Raw genomic sequence first — 15,672 nt, 5'->3', positions numbered from 1 at the left:
GTCTTCTAACAGCTGTCTCTCTGTGTTTATTGGCATACAGCACGGTTAGTGAGATCCAGATCCATGTGGGCACTCAGGACGGATTTAAATAGCGACTCTGAATGGACGGTAAACCCGCACTGAAGGCCCAGTGAGCCAAAGCACGGCCGCCACTGAAACATATATTTGAAACCTGTCAATATGCTAACTTTGTGTGTTTACCTCTATAACTGATGTTATATGTAAAACAGAGCACGTGGTCAATTAGCTTTTTAAAAATCTTTCTTTTAAAGAAAACGATCAAAACAAGAGTTTTTCTGGAAGAGATTTAAATAAGTTCTGAATATGCATTGAAGAGAGGTTACATTTGAGTCTATTTTCTTTGTACAAAACTTAAAACAAAAACCTGAAGTCTGCACACTGAGAAAAACTGGTTTTGAGGATATTTATGAAATTTCCTCCTAATAACCACCTTGGGTCGGTCACCCCAGTGGAACATTTTATTTGTAGTCTGCAGGTTTCATGTTTTCAGCTGGAGATGGATGCTTTTTGTTCTGTATGTTACATATTTTTATCTTGATCAGGACATTCAGAACACTTGCATGCACAGGTAAGTGGAATTGAGCATTCTGGTGTCATTTCACAAGTGACTAGCCTACTCAACTCATCTTCTTTCCAGAACTCAACCATGACAGCACACACCTGAAGGTTCCACCGAGATCTGAACTCGGATCACTGGATTCAAAGTCCAGAGTGCTGACCTTTACAGTCAAGCAACACATTCTGTATCTTCTTCAATGGTCAAAGGTTAGAATCCGCCTGTCAAGCGGAGGAACAGGGTTCGATTCCTTGACCGAAGGCTGCCATTTTCGCTCAGCAGCTTGGGATTCGCCAAAGTCCGTTTCAAACCACAGCATTGGAAAATCTTTTGAAAACTTGCAAAAATGTACTTTACATGTCAAGAATAGCAGATGAGGCTCCCCTCCTATCCATAATTATGAATATGTTGATGTTGCTATCATTAACGTGCAGTCATACATCTTCACACAAGGATGAAATAAATAAAGGAGGAGCAAGTAATGTTTCCGCCCAGTTTCGAACTGAGGACCTTTCGCGTGTGAATCAAACGTGATAACCACTACACTACGGAAACTGAAGCCATGCCTACTCACTAGTGTTCCGGAAGCCAAAGAATGAGGTAAGTTTTCCCAAATTTTGTTGCTAGCGGAAAGAGATTTTGGAGTCGCAACAAATTGAGTCAGAAGTGGGATTGTAACACACTCCTGTGGGAGAGCATGGATAAATAGAAGCATCGTAAATGAATATGCAAGAAGAAACCAAAAAAGATTCAACTAGCAACACAGAGGTATGATGTCACATACCACAGATCCTCTCAGCTGGAATTGATCAATCATGCACTCTGGTGTAATTTCACAACTGACTAGCCTACTCAACTCATCTTCTTTCCAGAACACAACCATGACAGCACGCACCTGAAGGTTCCACCGAGATTTGAACTCGGATCACTGGATTCAGAGTCCAGAGTGCTGACCTTTACACCATGGAACCCCTTCCACAGTTAATTTACGCTCTCAGTCATGCAAATTCTTGACAATGAAAGGGTTTTAGCAACGTGTTTTTTTGTCAATTTTTCAGTGATACTCTTACAGCTTGTATTCTCACAATTGGCACGACAGTCAAGCAACACATTCTGTATCTTCTTCAATGGTCAAAGGTTAGAATACGCCTGTCAAGCGGAGGAACAGGGTTTGATTCCTTGACCGAAGGCTTCCATTTTCGCTCAGCAGCTAGGGATTCGCCAAAGTCCGTTTCACACCATAGCATCAGAAAATCTTTTGAAAACTTGCAAAAATTGACTTTACATGTCAAGAATAGCAGATGAGGCTCCCCTCCTATCCATAATTATGAATATGTTGATGTTGCTATCATTAACGTGCAGTCATACATCTTCACACAAGGATGAAATAAATAATGGAGGAGCAAGTAATGTTTCCGCCCAGTTTCGAACTGAGAACCTTTCGCGTGTGAGGCGAATGTGATAACCACTACACTACGGAAACTGAAGCCATGCCTATTCACTAGTGTTCCGGAAGCCAAAGAATGAGGTAAGTTTTCCCAAATTTTGTTGCTCGCGGAAAGAGATTGTGGAGTCGCAACAAATTGAGTCAGAAGTGGGATTGTAACACACTCCTGTGGGAGAGCATGGATAAATAGAAGCATCGTAAATGAATATGCAAGAGGACACCAAAAAAGATTCAACTAGCAACACAGAGGTGTGACGTCACATACCACAGATCCTCTCAGCTGGAATTGATCAATCGTGCAATCTGATGTTATTTCACAACTGACTAGCCTACTCAACTCATCTTCTTTCCAGAACACAACCATGACAGCAAACACCTGAAGGTTCCACCGAGATTTGAACTCGGATCACTGGATTCAGAGTCCAGAGTGCTGACCTTTACACCATGGAACCCCTTCCACAGTCAATTTACGCTCTCAGTCATGCAAATGCTTGACCATGAAATGGTTTTAGCGACGTGATTTTTTTTGTCAATTTTTCAGTGATACTCTTACAGCTTGTATTCTCAGAATTGGCACGACAGTCAAGCAACACATTCTGTATCTTCTTCAATGGTCAAAGGTTAGAATCCGCCTGTCAAGCGGAGGAACAGGGTTCGATTCCTTGACGGAAGGTTGCCATTTTTGCTCAGCAGCTAGGGATTCGCCAAAGTCTGTTTCACACCATAGCATCAGAAAATCTTTTTAAAAACCTGCAAAAATTGACTTTACATGTCAAGAATAGCAGATGAGGCTCCCCTCCTATCCATAATTATGAATATGTTGATGTTGCTATCATTAACGTGCAGTCATACATCTTCACACAAGGATGAAATAAATAAAGGAGGAGCAAGTAATGTTTCCGCCCAGTTTCGAACTGAGGACCTTTTGCGTGTTAGGCAAACGTGATAACCACTACACTACGGAAACTGGCTCTATGCCTATTCACTAGTGTTCCGGAAGCCAAAGAATGAGGTAAGTTTTCCCAAATTTTGTTGCCAGCGGAAAGAGTTTGTGGAGTCGCAACAAATTGAGTCAGAAGTGGGATTGTAACACACTCCTGTGGGAGAGCATGGATAAATGGAAGCATCGTAAATGAATATGAGAGAAGAAACCAAAAAAGATTCAACTAGCAACCCAGAGGTGTGACGTCACATACCACAGACCTTCCCAGCTGGAATTGATCATCTGACTAGCCTACTCAACTCATCTTCTTTCCAGAACACAACCATGACAGCACACACCTGAAGGTTCCACCGAGATTTGAACTCGGATCACTGGATTCAAAGTCCAGAGTGCTGACCTTTACACCATGGAACCCCTTCCACAGTCAATTTACCCTCTCAGTCATGCAAATGCTTGACAATTCGCTGGTCAAAGGTTAGAATTCGCCTGTCAAGCGGAGGAACAGGATTCGATTCCTTGATGGAAGGTTGCCATGTGATTGCTGCTGCTTGTGCTTTTTTGTTTGTATGTTTGTTCTCTGCTTGTCTGCTTGACCAAAAGCTGCTTTTTTTAACTTAGGAAAATGGTGTCACGGGATGATTTGGAGCTGATTATGCATGCATTTGTGTCTTCGCGTTTGGACTATTGTAATAGTCTGTTTTCATGTCTGAACAAGAAGGAGCTTTCTCGCCTGCAGTTGGTGCAAAACTCTGCTGCGAGAATTCTGACCCGCTCAAATAGGAGGACTCACATAACTCCTGTTCTTAAAGCTCTTCATTGGCTACCAGTTTCCTCTAGGATCAATTTTAAAATTTTGGTTTTAACTTTCCAAGCATTGCATGGTCAGGCTCCACCCTACATCAGAGATCTGATCCAGCCTTACACCCCAGCTAGGGTTCTGAGGTCTGTGGATCAGAATCTTCTGATGGTGCCACGCACGCGTTTCCGGACCAGAGGAGACCGATCCTTCCAGGCTGTTGCTCCCAGGCTTTGGAACGATCTTCCGCTCTCTCTGCGCTCGATGGAGTCTGTTGACGCCTTCAAAAGGCAACTTAAGACCTTTTTATTTGTTCAGGTTTTTTCTTAATTTTCTTAACTTTCTTAATTTTCTTAATTATCTTAATTGTCTTGGGCTGCTATGATTGTCACTGAGTTGCTTTGGCCTTTTTAAACTTATACTTTTATGTACTTCTTAAACTGTGTTTTTTTTCTATTGTACCTGTAAAGCGCTTTGTGACCCTGGTCTGTGAAAGGCGCTGTACAAATAAAAATTACTTACTTACTTACAGGTGCTCCTGGTGCCTCTAAGGCTGGATTCCCACAAAAGCCTTGGATTGTCTTCAGTTTTGTTTTTACAGGTGAAGCAGCTGGTTGTCTGATTTTTCATTGTTGTCTATGTTTGTCTCTTCATATTTCTGTTCCTTTTCTTCCCTTCTTCACTCTCCCTCTCTCTCTGTCCCCCGGTCCAGTTCGGCACTATCACACTATCACATCATGTTAAGTATTGTAACAAAAATAAATCAATAAAAATAAGGAGCTGATGGGCATCAAGGGGAGCGTTACATTCATAAAGCTTCCCTTGGTATAGCAAATGTGTTTGGCATAAACGGTATTCAAATTACAATTCTGCTGCCATAATGCTGGACAGGACAAGGAAAAAAAAAAAAAAAAAAAGAAGTGAGTGCTCATCAAACACAGCTCCAAAGCAGTCCCCAGGTCAGAGCCAGCCTTCTTTAGCAGTTTGCTCAGTTTCTTTGAGTCGCTGGCTCTGATGCTGCTGCCACAGCAGATGGTGCTGAAGAAAGATGGCACTCTGCACCACAGACTTATAAGAGATATGCAACAGGTAAACTCCCAGGTGTTCCTCAGCCACCTCTTCTCCTGGGATGGAGACGCTGTTTGGCTTATTGGTGCTCCTCCTAAAATCAGCAGCTGAGGTGATTATTCCCACACCAGGCCACAAAGTGGTTGACCACCTCCCTGCCTCTTGTCCTTCCTTCCCTGGTTACCTGTCAGATTTTATTACTCATTTTAAAAGCTTTGAATAGTTGGACGGTTGCCTCTGTCTATGATCTGTGAACTCCTTACTCCCCTGATTGCTGCTCACACGGCCCACTGTTTAATATAACTGAGCTGTTCATTAGATGGAAATGAATCCCTGCATACTCCTAAAAATCACTTTATTTTCAGGCTTTTTCTTCAAATTAAAACCCAACTTTCATAATTACTCGGGACTCTTTGTAAAATGCAAATAAAGCCAGAAAGATATGATCTTAGAACTGTTAAAAAGTTCTATCTAATTAGAAATAGTGCAAGTTCGGTGCCATCTGTTGGTTTCCTTAGCGAGGAAATAGTTTTTGAATTGCTCTGTATGAATGAATTGGATTCATTCTGAATTGAATGAATTGGATTATAATTACAATGAATTGAACTCCAATTGGCCTGAATTGGACTTTATTACTGAAGTGCCCTGAGATGACATTTGTTGTAATTGTAATAGTTTATTTTGGCAACATTTTAAACAAACTGACATTATTCTGTCTTGGAAAACACTGCTGGTGGAAAACATGATACTGGCTGCTGAAAAGCTGGCAGAAGTGGACCTTCCAACGTGACAGTGACAGGAAGTAATCAGCTGAAGTCGTCCAGAGATTAACAGAGAACACAAATCAACATTCTGGAATCCGGACTTCACTTCCATCCAGAATCTGTGGTTGGAACCACAGACCAGAAGAGACAGAACAGAAGCCTTCACAAAGCTGTGATGTCATCACTGTGGTGACATCACAAGCGATGTCATCTCTGATCTTGTATGACATCACAAAGTTTATACAGGCCAGACATTTTCACTGCTTTTTCACAGCTGGTCAGGAGTTTATCTGAAGAAACACGTCCAGTTTCTGAAGCAGATTTGAAAGTCACAGCAAACGGTTTTCACATCGCCTAAAAAACACTTAATTACTATCTTAAAAAGTCATTTTAACAAGCACTTAGAAACAACGCTTACTGTTTCCCTTCCTTAAGAACGGCTTCCTGACAGCCACCCTTCCATGGAGCCCATCTCTGATGAGGCTCGAGCCAACAGCCGATGGATCAGCTGAAGGTCCAGATGCATCTCTCAGCTCCTGTGTCAGGTCTTTGCTGGATTTTTTCCTCTTTCTTCAGGACATCACTTTACGCGTCCAGTACGCGTCCGCCCTGAAGGAGCACCAGGAGAACCTCGTGGAAATGAGGGACCTCATGAAATGTGACGACTGCGGGAAGGAATTCAAGAGCATGACGATGCTCAACGTGCACCAGAGGATTCACGAGCCGCTGTACTGAGTTCCATTCATCAGCCGCTTCAGTCAGACTGCCAAACACCTTATTGTCCTTTATGAAACACTTAGGTTGATCTGGTGATCAAGGCTTATTCACCATTACATTATTTAGGATGTTCCATGTGCGCTTCATATTATTTTGATTTATTTGTAACATTTTATCATAATGTTGCTTCTTTGCTTGCCTCAACATGTTGGTCAGCCTGTTTTTGTACATCTTAGCGTTTTTCAGCAACCTCTGTTCTAGTTTTGATGAAGTCTCCATAAAGTTTATTTTTCTTCTTACATGCATTTTTTAATGCCTTTGTTATCCGAGGTTTCTCAGCATAACTATGCTTATGTGAACATAAAACTGTTGGACAGTGTTTATCACAGAGAGATAAATAACAGCTGAAGAATGAATTGTCTGCAGTGTTTACTTCATCTGTATGAAACTCATTCCACTCTTGTTTTAAAGCTCATTTCTGAAGCATTAATTGCTTTAACAGTCCTTACCCTTTCATATCTACGCTTTTCTGTTTTCTTCCTCTGTAGTTGATCATTAAATGTTGCAAATACAGCTAAATGATCAATTACATCACTTATTACCAAACCACTATTTATACCAGTGTCCAAGGAATGTGTAAAAATGTTGTCAGTTAATGTTGCACTATCTGTGGCTCCTCTGCTCGGCTTTGTGATCAGTGGATACAAGCCTCTACCGTATAACGCAGCCAAGAAATCACAAGTTTGTTTAGGAGTATGTACCTTTAAGAGGTCCATGTTGAAATCACCACAGATCACAAGTGTTTTATTATCTGCTATAATTGTCTGTTCCAACGCTTCAGGCTTGTGCCTCTTGTTTAAAACTTAATAACAATTGCAGGCTTGGATTTGTTATCCTTTCATGCAAAAGTGCAGCAAGCTGATATCTGTTGATTTTGAAGATGAATGTTCTTACTTGCCTTGAAGTGAACCACTTGTTCATTTACATCCTCCACTCAACCTGATAGCCATTAAATTCTGTGTCTTCTGAGCTGGTTTGGTGGTTCAACACCAAAACAAATGTAATGAAGTTTTAAAACTGCAGCGAAAGAGATGGAATAAATGGAGATCTGACACATTACGAACTACAGGACAGTTAGGATTATCTGTTGTTTGCATGGAGATAAAACAGGTTTTAAAGGTGTTGCAGCTAACATTCAGAAACACTTGGTGTAACTCCAGAGCACCAGAGCCTCTGACCAAAAGAGAAACTAATATAAACTTATTTACCTGAAGAACTTCAGCAGCTCATAAGGCACTTTATCTGGAGAGTGGGTGGCTCTGGTCTTATCTGGCTCTTTGCTAGAGGCCTTTTAGGCCAGAGGATGTGAGCTCTTAGGATTACTATGACCTGGATGAGTGAGAATCTTCATCAACATGCTGTGTGTGCTGATGCTAACTGTAAAGATGTGAAGCTCAGACAGGAGAGCTGCTTGTTGTATGAGGACACAGTGTGTGTCTTATATGGAGGTGGAAGCCTGGCTCAAATATAGAAATCATTTCTTTGTATGTTACTGATTTAAATGTGTCCTCTCAGTGGCTGTGAAGTACTGTCAGTAATACTGAGCGGGACTCTGCATTGATGGAGATGTCTCTGGTGGCGAATAGAGGAACTGCATGGTGTCAGTTTGATGAACACAGAAGCGTTCAACTAAAGGAGGAAGTGAAAGTCTTCCAGTGGTTCCTGCAGAATCCTGACTCACTGGATGGTTTCCTGCCATGAAAAAGCACCGTCTGCAGAAGACGAGCAGAACGGAGCCAGCGGGCCTGATGCTGCAGATGTGCTGAACACCACAGATGCAATGGTTGGGACAAAGATGGTTGGAGAGAAGACACAGAGGAGTGAAGGCCAGCTGTAGAAAGAAAAGCACCTCCAGATCTGCTATCTGATGCTGATATCAGTGAAAATGGGCTTCTTCTTCTCCTGTCTGATGATGTGCTCAGTAATTTCAGTGATACATCCCTCAGGTTCAGGCTTGGTTGGTCTGGTGAACACCTTTACTTTCTCTCACAGCCTGCTGTGTTTTTCACTGACTGATTCCATCTGAGTTATGAAGGCAAAACAGGAAACTATGAAAAGATGAGAAAAACATCTGGATTGGACTGATGTGTGTGTGTGTCCCGTTACTTTAGAAAGCCTGAACTTATAAAGGTTCCCATGGTGACCATGTGTTCTGATAGTGTTGTATGAGTTTTATAAACTCTGAGGTGTCAAACAGAAGCTGTGAACATTACAAGTGTCGCTGCTGCCTCCAGAACCACTTCCGCTACACCGGCTTCAGGAGCCAGTAGGAACTTTGTCCGTCTCTGACGTCATAAGTAATAACCAATGGGAGAGCAGCTGAGCGTTTGGAACAAGCCCCGCCCCCTCGCTGGCTGCTTCTGCCGGGGTGAAGCACAGAGATAAATCCTCGTTCCCTCTGTTAAAGACACCTTTATGCCCACTGAATACAGTCTGAGGAGAACTCTGAAATGTTTCAGCTAACAGGAAAGTTGTCCACAACAACAAACACAAGAGGCTCCATGTTTTTAAGTGTATACAGTAGAAAGTTATCAGCCGTTTGGAGGAGCAGATAGGAGTCCAGCAGCTGAGGAGTGAACCCCAAAAAACTGATTCAACACGCCTAAAAAGACAACATATTGAAACTCAAGTGTCCGCTACATTTGGGATGTTTCCTCTGCTGTACTGACACCTTCGCTCTCAGAGAAAAGCCCTCATTCCTCATTTAGGCTCCCTGGACACCGCAGCTGTTGGTCTGTTTTCTCTGTGTGACTCTGGTGTTTAACATGTTAGTTAAAACATCAAAGCCACACATTAAAGCAATACTATGTAACATTTCTACCTTAAAATAGCAGCTTGAAAAAAATTGTTCGGCTAGAATGAGTTTTAATATTACGATTGGCCTGTCTCCTATGCCCTTCGGGGGTCTGAGTTGGAATAACTGCGCTATGTAACTTTGCTGGAGCGGCCCGGGAGCTGAGCGGAAGTACTTCGACTTGCTTTCTGGCACACCTACCGCAAAAACAAATAGACCCCTCTCACGCTCCCGAGTACATTTGATTACTCTTACCTTCTCGGTCGACATAGCTTGCACCTTCTGACTCCTCGCCGGTTCGTCAACAAACGTGAAAAGTGAAAGTGAAAGGGTGTTGTATTTACGACAGTGTAACCGTACATTACCTCCAAGCCTGTAGGGGGAGCTCCATAATGGGCTTTTTGAGAAGTTACATTGTATTGCTTTAACGCTGACACTAAAAGATGGAGGCAGCGGTAGAACAACAGCAACAGGGTTCGGTAAAGTTTGACACATATTGACAGATTCGCACTTGCTGAATAAATACCTCCAAAATAAAGCGTCGTTCCAGATCAAATCCCACCTCTCTCCATCAGATAAACATTTGAATCCAAATAAGCTGTCCTTGTATGGCGTGATCTTTGTGCCACCAGGTTGAGCGCGCAGTGACACTGATTTGAGGGCACAGATCTATCTGAAGGAACAATAATTTTAAGCGTGTGCGTATGAATCTCACACACGCTCGCTCATAGGTGCTCGGACACGCGCTCAACTCTGACAAACTGCTCGCTAGAAAGGCTCACTCTGCTCGCGCTCGGCTCTATCTCTCTGCTCGCTCGCGGCTCTGTCTCTGCGCTCGCAACTCTTTTAGTTGTATGTAAATGAGCCACACCACCAGCCAATCAGTGCAGAGTCTGCAGACTCAATTGAACTTCTACCATCACCCTAAAGGAATTAAACTAGATGTTATATTTTTTTGTCAAACCAGTAACCATTACAGATTAAACCAATAACACAATTGATCAGTTTAAAGTTTAAAAAACCCACTGTGGGTCAGCTGCTATAGTTCATAACTTACTAGGTAAAAACAACCACTTCAATACTTCAAACATTTAATAATAATTTCCTAAGCTGGTGTAGTTTTATTTTTCTACCGTTTTAGATTTTGATCAAATCAAATTTATTTGTAGCACATTTCATGTACAAAACAATTCTTTACATAAAATAAAAGCATTGCAGCAGGGAGTGGAAGAAACATTAAAAATACATGAAAGAATATAAAGAGAAACAAATAAAAAAAGTTGATGTTAGGTTTCTTTCTCTAAAATATTTGTGACACCCTACAACAGTAATCAGTAGGCTAACTAGCTAGCACCCAACTACACCAGTTTTAACATGATTACTACAATTCTTCCTCCTTATTTTTTTAGTATCCATCACACAAATACCAGTCTGTGAGAACTACCAGTCTGTGATTTACATTCATTTACATACAACTAACAGAGTTGCGAGCGCAGAGACAGAGCCGCGAGCGAGCAGAGAGATAGAGCCGAGCGCGAGCAGAGTGAGCCGTTTGAGCGAGCAGTTTGTCAGAGTTGAGCGCGTGTCCGAGCACCTATGAGCGAGCGTGTGTGAGATTCATACGCACACGCTTAAAATTATTGTTCCTTCAGATAGATCTGTGCCCTCAAATCAGTGTCACTGCGCGCTCAACCTGGTGGCACAAAGATCACGCCATACAGGAACAGGGAAAGGATGGATGAGATCTTTATGATATGATGGAGGTTGGAGCTTCAACAAGAAGATGAGAAAAGTCTTTATATTTCCACATTTATTTTCTTCACGGAGTTTCTGCATCATGAAACTGACATCATGCAGTTTATCTTTACACCACAAGAGGGCAAAAAAGTCCCCTTCCGTCCCAGTTCCAGCAGATATGAGTTACATTAGAGCTGAACTGAACATGGATCAGTAACATTTATTCAGTCCTGATCATCAGTGTTTGTCCAGTTATGGTAACAAAGACAAACTGGACACATGTGGCACCATTAAAGATGATTTACAGCCCTTAAATGAACTCTCCGTCTCCTCTGTAACTGATGAGTTCAACATGTTGAAGAGCTGTTTGAACCATCTCTGAACTCATTCATTCATTCATTCATTCATTCATTCATTCATTAATTCATTCATTCATTCATTCATATCGTCTCACACTTTGATGGAAACGTGTCGCACAAAGAAAAGTGATCATTCATTCCTTTAGATCTAAAATAATCAGTGTTGGTAATCTGAGGCTCTTTTGTACAAATCTAACATGTTTTTAATCCTGTAAATGATGTGATCATGGGACCGGCACTAAATCAGCTGTCTTCAGATCAGAGGTTATCGTTTTATTTGAATGAAATACTTTATAAAGAATCATTTCAGATGTAGAATATCTAAGTTACACAAAGAGCAGAGAGACCTCGATAAAATGACAAACTGACTTTTCAACAACATATCTTCTTCTTTTGTGGAGACTCAGAAAGTGTCCAAAGTTTTGGTGGACTTTCTTTAAAAAGTGATCCATCAGCTATATTCCATCAGCTATATTCCACATCTGCTGAATACAGAAAGTTTGGACGTGTCTGTGGCTGCTGCTGCTGTCCCAGCCATGATGTGTCCACACTGGGTGTTGTGTTCAGAAAGAAGCATGCACATGCACATGCACGTGCTAAAACAAGGGCACAGATAGAAATTACCTTTGGCGAAATTAAATACAGGTTCATTGCTTAAAGTTCTCAGGCACCATGGCTGACTTCTGACAGAGCCATCTTAAATTAATAGTATACTTCATATTTTGTACATTTTGTCTTGTGGACAACTTTTCAGGCTGAAGTCTTTTCTTCGTTGAGTCCCTGCAGGTTCTAGTGCCTGAAAGGACTCAGTTTCTCCTGACACAGTGAGGGACCTGTACAGGGACACATATTTCCTTTGATCCTTATTGTTGGGACCTATGAGTTAGAACTTATTTTCATAATTTAGCATTGACACAGTAGCAGTTTAAGTCAGAGCAAGTGTAAGAAGGCTAAATGGACAGAGATGATTTATAACTTTCCACACGTTTAGGTCATGGCACCCCACTGTGAATATAAATGTAAAAAACACATTTCTAACACGTTGCATGAACCGTACAATAATGACAAGTTTGAGTTCAAGTTGTGTTGAATTGTTTAATTATTATTACATGTTTCTCAAGCTGTGGAGAGAAACCACAATTAAATACAGTTCACAACATGAAATTCTCCTTTATCTGAATTTATACACGTCCCTCTCCAGTTTCATAATCTCTAGCTTGATCTTTTTTATTTTCAGTTTCTTGTATCTAGTTTGGTGCTCTCTTTATTGGACAAACACATTTCTTCAAAGGCTACTTACCACTCTGAAATATTTTCCTGTACTTTACCTTCACTTGCTGCCAGGTACGCTTTTGGCTGCTAAGATTGCTCCTGTTGAGATGTAAAAGTGAAAAATTAATATCTGGGTCACACACACAGGATAATATGGTCACAAAGTATGATGATGCATGTCGATTATTGGGTTATTAATAAAGTGAGCAGGGCCAGTATATGTGTGCTGTACATCTCATACAGAGACAATTCAGCATGCTTTATGTAAACACATTATAACACAAAGAGGAGAGCATAAATACATGAGGACAGTAAAATAAATGTCTAACAATTGACAATGGTATGAAACTTTCATAACTTATTTAGTCTGTCTGCAGTTGTTTGCCATGCCGTTTCTTCGCTTTATTGATCAAAGCTGAATTACCATTTCTGGTGATGAACTTTTAAAATCCTCATGCAGCTCCATGAGCATTATTTGTTCAGCTGCCGAAAAAATAAAAGCTCTTGTCTTGCTCTCCTTTTCTGCCATCTCTGTTTTTCCACCATCCACTCGTCAGGGCTTCTTACGTTCCTCGTACACTCGCACTTAGCCAGGCTATGTAAGCCTCGCTTGGATTAGCCTCACTGAGATGCAGCTGAGCTGGCTTCATGGAACGACTTGAGGCTTAATTGGAAGATGGTGTCAGTTAAAGCGACGCTTTCCGGCTACAGCCTGGCTTTCTTTAGCTACTTTCTAGGAATACCCCCCTTGAGTGCCTATGAAAGGTGCCTATAAATAAAATGTATTATTATTATTATTAATTCTGATGTGCGATGAGGCAGTTCTCCTGCAACATTAAGCTCTTTTCCACCAGTACTTACTCACAACCACCTCAATGTGGGTGGGGTCGTTATAGCAAGGAGGTCCAAAAGTCCTGTGATGTCAGTCTTATGTGACACAAACATAACACAACAATTTAGGACATGGAGGCAAAGGTTTACCTGCTGCTTGGTCTATGTCTTTGCGTCTAGCAATCCACCTCGTTGACGATCACAGAATACATCAAATCCAACTGTTGCTGTTGCCGGTTATTGTTAAGGAGTGGCTTTCATGACTCATCCAGTGACATCACTCCCTGGCCAATCAGTGGCCTGCAGTCTGTAGATGTCACATTTTCGGCTCAAGTCAACTTGACCCCGACCGAGTAGGTGCTAAAAATGTACCACCTGGTGCCAGGAGGTATTACCTCATGGAAAACCCTAACAGCTGAGTGGGATCCAGTCGAGTGGAGTAGGTAGAGGTTGAAAAGGAGGAATGTGTTCTGATGTCATTCTAAATCTCTGAAAGTTGACTTAGGCTTGTTTTATCTCATCTTTTTTATTGGAAGGCATGTTTTATAACATGTGATTAGCCCGGCTAGCTCAGTCGGTAGAGCATGAGACTCTTAATCTTAATCTTAAAAGCCACAGGTTCCTCTCTCAGTGACAGTCAGCCAGACTCCACCTGATCTGTACAAAGAAGAGAAGCAAACAGTCGAAATGAGCTACTTTTTTTGTACTTTACGTTCAACAGACACTGAGGGTGGGGGTATTTCTACATGCATTCACTTCTTTTATATTACATTTAGCAGACGCATTTACAAATTAGGATAATTAGGATATGATGACAGACAGTCATCATTGAAAAAAATAAACGTGCACAATCGGCCTCCTATAATGCAATCTATGCAATTTCCAAGTATAGAATCGAGTGTAGGAGCGAGTGAAATGAAAGAATTCCCGATTTCCATATCTTTTTTTAAATTTAAAGAAAAAAAAAAATTTAATTTTAAAACTTTTTTTTATTTTCCCGGTTTGGAATGTCTCGCGGACCGGTACTGATTTAAGAGATCAGTATTTAACAACTTTGTTGCACAAGGCTGGGTGGCCTCTCGCGGCCCAGTTTCCCTTTTTAAATAAACATTCCAGTCGTCCGTATTGAATGTTGACAACGTGGTTGAACATCAAACATTTAGATGCAAACCTTGAAGACGTAGAACGTTTCAAACTGGATGTTTCAGCTGTTGTCTCGAAGCAAGTTCATCAACAGTTTCAAGGTCTCTGCCCGAATGATGTACTTAGAAGGTTTTGGATCAACATCAAATGAATCCCTGGAATCAAAAGAACCACCACTTTTATTATGGGTTGTCCAACAGATAATGGTGAGAATATAGAGGGGGATGGCCACTATATAACGCTGTTTTCACGTAGTTGTTAGCTGCTCACTGGTGTGAACTATGAACCTGAACGAGTGTGTACAAGTATAGCAGATTTTCAGCTTCCCACATGAGAAGCCTGGACAGAAATGTTTGCTTTGATTTAAAAACCTCTTTACTCCATGACCCTTTCTCTTAGTGCAGAATTAGAACCCCAGAATGTTCTAATTTATTCGCTGAGCCCCCTGTGACATCACACAGAACCCCCCTTAATGTACAGAATACGGAACCCGTGGCAGTCGGATCCTTACCAGACCGGTGCAGAGTATCACCTGTTTCAGTAGTTTGTGAAAGCCTTTAACTAACTTCAACACTGTTGATATACAGCTTGCAGACAGCCATTGCATCTCTCAGTGTTGAATGAAGATGATGCCCTTCAGTGATGATGACATAACGTGAGTACAACCAACTGCTCGATGCTGTAAATTGTCTCTTTGGGTCTTAAAATTCTTTTGGGTCTATCATAAAGGAACATAAACTCGAGAGTGATATTACAGTTCTTAAATGGTGCGCCTATGACAGAGTTTACACCTAATAAGTTGGACTCTAGATTCAAAGGTTGGATAGCTAAGGGTATAACAGCCTTATGCAGGGTAATGAAAGATGGAAAAATGCTCAGTTTTGAAACGCTTAAAAGGACACATTTAGTAGAAAAACAAGACTTCTATGGATATCTGCAGCTGCGGCACTACGTTGATACGAAGATGAAAAATGTAACAAAGACTGGCACATGTTTGATTGAACTGTTTACAAAAGCCTATAATTCAGAAACTATTGATAGAACTGTTTTCTGCTTACATAAGAGTCTGTCGAATTTGAAATCACATTCAACTTCATATATTAAAACAAAATGGGAGAAGGAAGGAGGAATAATTATACCTGAAGAAGAATGGACAACAATATG

The 15,672-nt window shown here is 41.3% G+C and overlaps 5 non-coding genes across 5 annotated transcripts; all 5 read right to left on the bottom strand.

Annotated features, from left to right (window-relative positions):
* Positions 1 to 1,476: 1,476 nt before the first annotated feature.
* trnaq-cug (transfer RNA glutamine (anticodon CUG)) lies at positions 1,477 to 1,548 on the bottom strand. The gene has a single exon. It is a non-coding gene; the product is annotated as a tRNA-Gln (tRNA).
* A 439-nt stretch (positions 1,549 to 1,987) lies between these two features.
* On the bottom strand, positions 1,988 to 2,060 carry trnav-cac (transfer RNA valine (anticodon CAC)). The gene has a single exon. It is a non-coding gene; the product is annotated as a tRNA-Val (tRNA).
* Positions 2,061 to 2,404: 344 nt separating this feature from the next.
* On the bottom strand, positions 2,405 to 2,476 carry trnaq-cug (transfer RNA glutamine (anticodon CUG)). The gene has a single exon. It is a non-coding gene; the product is annotated as a tRNA-Gln (tRNA).
* A 442-nt stretch (positions 2,477 to 2,918) lies between these two features.
* Positions 2,919 to 2,991, bottom strand: trnav-aac (transfer RNA valine (anticodon AAC)). Its single transcript has one exon. It is a non-coding gene; the product is annotated as a tRNA-Val (tRNA).
* Positions 2,992 to 3,309: 318 nt separating this feature from the next.
* Positions 3,310 to 3,381, bottom strand: trnaq-uug (transfer RNA glutamine (anticodon UUG)). The gene has a single exon. It is a non-coding gene; the product is annotated as a tRNA-Gln (tRNA).
* Positions 3,382 to 15,672: the final 12,291 nt, after the last annotated feature.

The sequence above is a fragment of the Odontesthes bonariensis genome, chromosome 11 (genome assembly GCF_027942865.1).
Source record: "Odontesthes bonariensis isolate fOdoBon6 chromosome 11, fOdoBon6.hap1, whole genome shotgun sequence".
In the NCBI taxonomy this organism is placed as follows: Eukaryota; Metazoa; Chordata; class Actinopteri; order Atheriniformes; family Atherinopsidae; genus Odontesthes; species Odontesthes bonariensis.
Note: the sequence above shows the minus strand (reverse complement) of the source record. Positions and strands in the feature narration are given on the sequence as shown.